The sequence below is a fragment of the Cucurbita maxima genome, unplaced genomic scaffold (assembly GCF_002738345.1).
Source record: "Cucurbita maxima cultivar Rimu unplaced genomic scaffold, Cmax_1.0 Cma_Scf00121, whole genome shotgun sequence".
In the NCBI taxonomy this organism is placed as follows: domain Eukaryota; kingdom Viridiplantae; phylum Streptophyta; class Magnoliopsida; order Cucurbitales; family Cucurbitaceae; genus Cucurbita; species Cucurbita maxima.
In genome coordinates, this window is record NW_019272137.1 from 40,161 (window position 1) to 46,879 (window position 6,719).

Below are 6,719 nucleotides of genomic sequence, written 5' to 3' on the forward strand. Positions count from 1 at the left end.
ACTGACACTTGGTAGAAGGGGTCACTAAGGCTAAAATCATATAAAATGGGTTCATAGCTCAGTGGTAGAGCATTTGACTGCAGATCAAGAGGTCACCAGTTTGAATCTGGTTGGGCCCTTTTAAAAATTTTGGACGAACACTTTGTTCGATTTGCTCCGAACCACCGAGTGTCTAAAGGAAAAGAAATAAGAATAATTACCGATTCCAAACCTTATTCCAAAGTCCACCACATAGAACCATGCCATTAGAACCTAAGGGCCACTATTCTCGGACAAGAACCGTGTGCACCCACTTACTGAGTCTTGTACTCACTCCATCTTTTTCATGTAACTAAGAGTAGTTGCCCTAGACCAACAACACCCACCAAAACTATTTTTGATGTTTTAAAATGATTTTTTTTTATCCTTTCCCTTATTTTGTACTATGAACCTATAAACTCTATTTTGAATATAATGTAAATATTATGTTTATTATATTTTAATTCTTTTTTTATTTCGAGAAAACATTTTACTTTGTGTTCAACCTCTTTTAACTTGCTTCGGAAATGGCTCGTGACATAAACATAAAAAAGTAATTTTTTAGTATGAATTTTAATATAAGTTGCATTCTTATATTGACAAAGCCACTAGTACAAAAAATATTCATGAACTTTCAAAACTAATGCCCTTAACATTCTAAAATAAGGTTCTAACTATTAGTGAGTTGCATAAATCATCTCCCTTTTTATTTTCACTCACTCCTCTTCTTCAACCTATGACCCATTAATATCATTAATATTTCATCTCCTTGTTTTTTAGCTTTTTGAATATCAAAATCTTAAATAAAAAGGAAAAGCTCTCTAAAATATTCTTACTTTCCAGTAATTTTACATAATTTAACATTTTAAAAATCGGTAAATTAAAAAAATCAAACATTAATATATTCATAATTTCATGTAGTCTTCATAAGTTTGCCGGCGACATTGTTTGTTGTCGAGCTAGATAATGTGAGTTTGTAACTCATCCGTTAGGGTTCTTGGAATGATTCTCTAGATTATCCCTTCCATGTTGGGAGTTGGGCCATGGGTCTTGGGTGAAGGAACCGTTGGTTTACCGCCCCTAAGAGATAAGGAAGCATCTTGAGGCTAGTTTCACATAGTATCATTAGGTTATCTTTTCTATTTTATCTAAATTTTTTAAATATGAGTTCAATTCCAAATGCATGCTAACACCCTTATTGTTGAATAAATGACATGAAACTAGTTTCACTTAGTAACGTTGCCTTTTGCTCCTATTGTTGGAAGGATAATAGGTCGATTATACCTTTATGGTAGTTTTAAGAGTGACAACATTTGACAACCAGACTAATTTTGCTTCATTTCTAAATGAAAACGTGTAAATTGTAAACTCAAACATTTCAAAGAAATAAACAAGTTTTGATGGTACCATGCTAACCAGAAAACAAATGTTGACTTTGACCAATCCCTATATATTTTTTTTCTATATTTTGAAACTATTTTAAGCACTTTTCTCGTGTACTCCTTACAAATTTACCTTTTAAGGTTGTAAACATTTGTGTATGGGTGACTATTATGATTATAAGTCAACTAGTTAAGTAGAAATAAATTTTGAAGATGAAATTAAAGTATTAATTTTGATGTCATCTTTACCCGAGTTTTGGGATATTGTTATTAATGATATTCAATCGACATTAGTAATTCACAATGATAATATTCAAAATACTTGACAAAAAAAGAATGGTCAACATAAGATATTTGAAACAAATAAATCTTTTGTCCTCTATGATATATCAAATCACTCCTTTAAAATTCCTTAATAATAAACCGGAAGTCTTACATCACTTATACAGAAAAGTTACTTGCATAGAAGTTTTATTAGATACTTTTAAGCATCTAGAGATCAACTAGACACAAAGCTAAACATTCTAAAAAAAAATTAGGGGCTAAACTTTTAAGTTAACGTAATTTAAGAAACTTATGATTTTTATATTATCAAGAGTTTAATTGAGATAGGTCAATTCAATCTAGTGGACCCAAGAATTGAACCGAACCAAACCAACTAATTAGTAACATGATTTAGTGGAAGCATTTTCATGCAAAGTAGAAGCAACAATGGAGGGTTTGAAATAATATAGTTTTTACCCCTTAAGGTCATTTTACACCGTTTCTTGGTTTACCTACTTATCCTTATCCAATGACCACCAAATTTCATATCTAACCTCAACATGCTATAAATGCTCAGTATTAAAATTTAATAGACAACGGAGCTCAGATGGTGGGTTTTTTTTCATATATTCTTAATTCATACTTGGTTTACGGTTCATATGAAAATCCAAGCGATTTCTACAAGTATTTCTTAACAAAGAGTCCAAGGGGGCTACTTGTCTCGTCGTCGACGTTTGGGACCTCCATTCTTGAGCTTCCAGTATCTGAATTACTTCAAATTTCCTTCCACATACTCCTTATTGTGTCTAGTTTATGAAACTATAATGTTTTTTACGAGAACCGGTCTAGAATGGGGTTAAAATTGAGAAAATTCGAGAAAAGGTCAAATTTTGAGTTGACTTGGACAGTTCAATTGAACTGGCCATATCATCGTTTTCTTCCTCTAAACAGGAAGAAGATGCGCATTTTTCGCATTGCCGCCATCTGAAACTCGGCTTGTACAGCCACATTTACAGCATTTCTCTCCTTGATTTCTTCGTGAAACTTAAAGATGGATGTTACAAGAAAGGGCTAGGGATTTATTTGATACCTTCTCGTGGATCGTAACCTAAGATATTCGCTTCCAAAGTTCATGCAAAATCTGATTTATCGTTGGAGATAAAACAAAGGATTTCTTATTGGGTAGCCGATTCTAGGGTTTCAAGACCCTATTTCTTCATTGAACCTCTTCCATATCTTATCTTCAAGCTAAAGGAATTGGTTTTGGAGGAACGTCTTTGAGTGTAAGACCTTAACTTCTAGAAATCGTTCTTGGTATGCAACTCACTCGAAATGCCAGCTTTCGATCTCGTGGGTAGTTTGTTCTACGACGTTTCAGCTCTCGATTCCTTCATCAAGTTTACTCAACTTCTTCCTCTGAAACTAGAGGAATCCTTAATTTGAAGGAAAAGAGAATGTAGATAGGAATTCGACTCTTATCCCCAATTTAATTTTGAAACCTATTTCCTTCAATTCGGCACGCTCTCGAGGTTATTTTTCTTCGTGGTCTTCTATGGAAGCATTCCTTGGAGGTGCAGAAACTGATTGGAATCATTTTTGCTTGACGAGTCATCATGTATCCTCGGATTGGATTTTCAAGTTTTTCTTGATGTTCCTCAATGGCAGATTGAATTGGGGGAATGGTTTCTAGGCACTTTCAGCACTCTATTCCTTCATAGAACTTGTGGGTAATCTTGTTGAGAAAATGTAGGAATAAGATTGAAGAGTTGGTGGAGGATTGCTCTCGAATTTGGAAGAAATCTGAGAGTAGGAGACCCATAATCTAAACGCTCCTTGCTTTCGATTGAGGGATCAACCTTTCTCGATTCTTATTCCATATTGTTGCTCCTATTTCAGACTGTATAGGAGATGCTTAAACTGACATTGAGAGCTCCAGAATCTTCGTTAGAGATCGAACTTTTTGGATAATTTTTGTGAGATATCAACTCTGATCATAGCCTTACCGACCATGACTTTGAATACTCGTCGTTGGATGTGATGATCCGTGCGTATTCGTTCTAGATCATATCAAATTTTGGAGGAGATCCGACGGTTGAGATTTGAGTTCGAAGGATTTTGCTCGGATGGTCACGGTAGATGCTCTGATTCTAATTAGAGTGTCATTTCTGTAACTATCCATTCTTCCAGGGGTATTTTGGTAATATTCTACTTTTTGAATATTTTATAATTATTTTTCTCGAACAACATAATTTTTCTACAAATTCTTAATTGCTTTTTTATCATTTTTCCCTTATTTTGAATCTTGAGATTCCTTCTAGATAAGAAATTACAAATCCGGAAAGATTCTTGACAATTGATAAAATGACTTTTTTTTTTGCCCTCTTCATTTACTTTTTCCTTTCCAATCCTTTTCAAAAGGCAACTCTTTGAAATCACTTGTTAGGCATAGAGTGACTTGACTAAGTCCCTTGTTCTTGCTTAATACTTTAATTTTTTTCCTTTCTATCCTTTGGGTCTTTCATGAGTGGCTTATTCTTATGGGAGCTAATTTTCTTCATTTTCGGGGTGTTACATATACATACTCATTACAAACACAAAATAAGAAGTAGATTCAAAAGAATAACAAAAACTACTAGATTAAAAACAAAGGTTAGTCTATGGCCCACACTCCAAAGTCCTCTCTCATCCACGACCAACTCTTAGTTACTTGAAAAAAAATGATAAACATGGAGTGAGTAAAACTTAGTAAGCAGCCTACTAGTAGGTTCTTAATGGCGACCTTAAGCTAGGATATTAATTCTTGTTATGCTTTCAGGATCTTATACTTATCTTGAAAACCTTCCCCTAAAATAACCTTAAATTTTCTCCCCATGAACACAATTTTCTCCTCATCTATCTTTTTTTAAACACTTTTGAAAGTTAAAGAGTAGTTTTGAAGCTTTTTTTTTTTTTTTTTAAATTCCACATTATTTTTTTAAAAAAAAAAATTATGCCTAATTTTTTTTTAGATAAAGTGCAAATTTCAATGGTATTTTTATTAATTTAGATAAAGTGTATCATGTGTCTTATTCATGGTTACTTAAATCTCATTGAATTGGTGCATCTTTCACATCAGAGACATTTGTGCCTTAAATCTCTTTGCTTGCTGGAACCTTTGCTTGACATAATTCGACCAAAGACGGTATGGACGACCTTAGCTAATTGTATTGGTCTCCAATCATGAAGTGTGACGTCGGATCTTTGTGCATACCATATTCATTAACTATAATATGGCAAGAAATTTTTTATGTTTTGACTGGGCATGCCATATTCCGTTGTTCTTATATATCTTTAGTTACCTGTGATTAAAGCAAAGAAGTATAGACATGGTTTCCAACCAACCCTTCCTTTATAGTTAGTTCGACGAATGGGTTTTTGTTATCATTTTATCGTTAACCCTTCCACTCGATTTTGTGTTATGATATCATATAGGGAATCAGAAGCGACCTTACTTGGACAAAATTATATACCGTTTGATAATTATTGTTGATAACAAAGATAAATTGAATTATAAGCATTTTATATTCAAAAGTAACAAATTACTTGTACACTTTTACTTATAATCTTCATTTTCTTTATATAGCAATAAGGAAGGGAGGAATAAAAAAGATACTCATAATATCATTATGACTATGCCATATTTCATTAATTAAAGAGATTAATACACCCACAAACACACACACATATTTCGAGAGAGAGAGAGAGAGATGGCTTATTATAAGTAGGGATAGCATTCTAGTAGTTGTATTGCTACTTGGGGACAAGGAACTCGAGAACTTCTTGAAAAGATGAGAGCTTATAAGTAGGTGGCGATGGATATATCACATGCACAAAAAGAAAATTCTGCACCTTTGTAATAAAAGACCAAGGAATATCATCGTTATTTATAACTTCTATCACAATAATATAAATTCTGCAACGACGATGTTCTCTAGTCATACTAACTAGACCGTTCACCACACGCTTGTAGATGACACGATGTTCACTATTCTTGTTATTCTTTTCAATTACGAACCTTTCTGCATTTTGCACTACTAGGATATTGACATCTTTAATTGGTACTAAAACATCTAAAGGCAACCCTTCCACACTGCTCATTCTAACACCTTTGGTAAATTGTTCCAAGAGACATTGTTAGGCCGATTTTGTTCATGAATACTTAAGAATTTGATATTTATAGTTGTAGTTGAACGCTACTTAAATTGAGGAAGTGAAATCTTACAATAGTCTAATAAAGCGTTTTGTCCATTAGAATAGGTTGGAATTAAATTCTTTATAGTTCGAGATAATAGTTGTATTCTTTAAGTCATTGAGACTAGTGTTACTAGTACTTGTTAGTATATTTGAGTATAAATATTAAAACGATTAGTTATTAAATATTGTTTGAATTAAAGCGTTTATAATTCAAATGATCTTCATAACCTAATTCATAAAAAAATAAATAAAATAATTAGGAAGCATTTATGTGCTAGATCAAAATAAGATGCATAAAAAGAACTCGCAGTAATTACTTTATTATCTTTAATCTTAAAAGTAACTTAAAATATTGCTTGTGTGCCTCTTACAATACTCTTAACAAATGGATCGCTTGATCTATTCTACTATACTTTACTTCCACTTGATAACGGTGTGGTAATGACACAACTCATATTGCCGATAATCATCACTTACATCCAAAACCAGAGTATAACGGTCGACTATCGTCAAGGACCCATTCACCATTTCCATTTCTATCGTCAATGACCCATTCACCATTTCAATCATTTCTCTAAATTTTATGATGCTCTAGTGTTAGATTTCATTGGAATATTGCAGTAGTAAAGTCTTGAAATTTCTATATATCAAAACTGTTTAACACTTTCCAAATCTTGATTTTTGGTTATTTGTGTTTTTTTTTTTTTTTAATTATGTTAGCAATGAGCCAATTTAATCCATTCTTCCTTTTATGATTTTTTTTTAAATTATGTTAGCCATTACTTTTGGGTAATTTAATCTATTCTATTTATTAATTAATTT

At 32.5% G+C, this 6,719-nt stretch overlaps 1 non-coding gene across 1 annotated transcript; it reads left to right on the forward strand.

The window, feature by feature from the left end:
- Positions 1 to 47: 47 nt before the first annotated feature.
- On the forward strand, positions 48 to 119 carry TRNAC-GCA. The gene has a single exon. It is a non-coding gene; the product is annotated as a tRNA-Cys (tRNA).
- Positions 120 to 6,719: the final 6,600 nt, after the last annotated feature.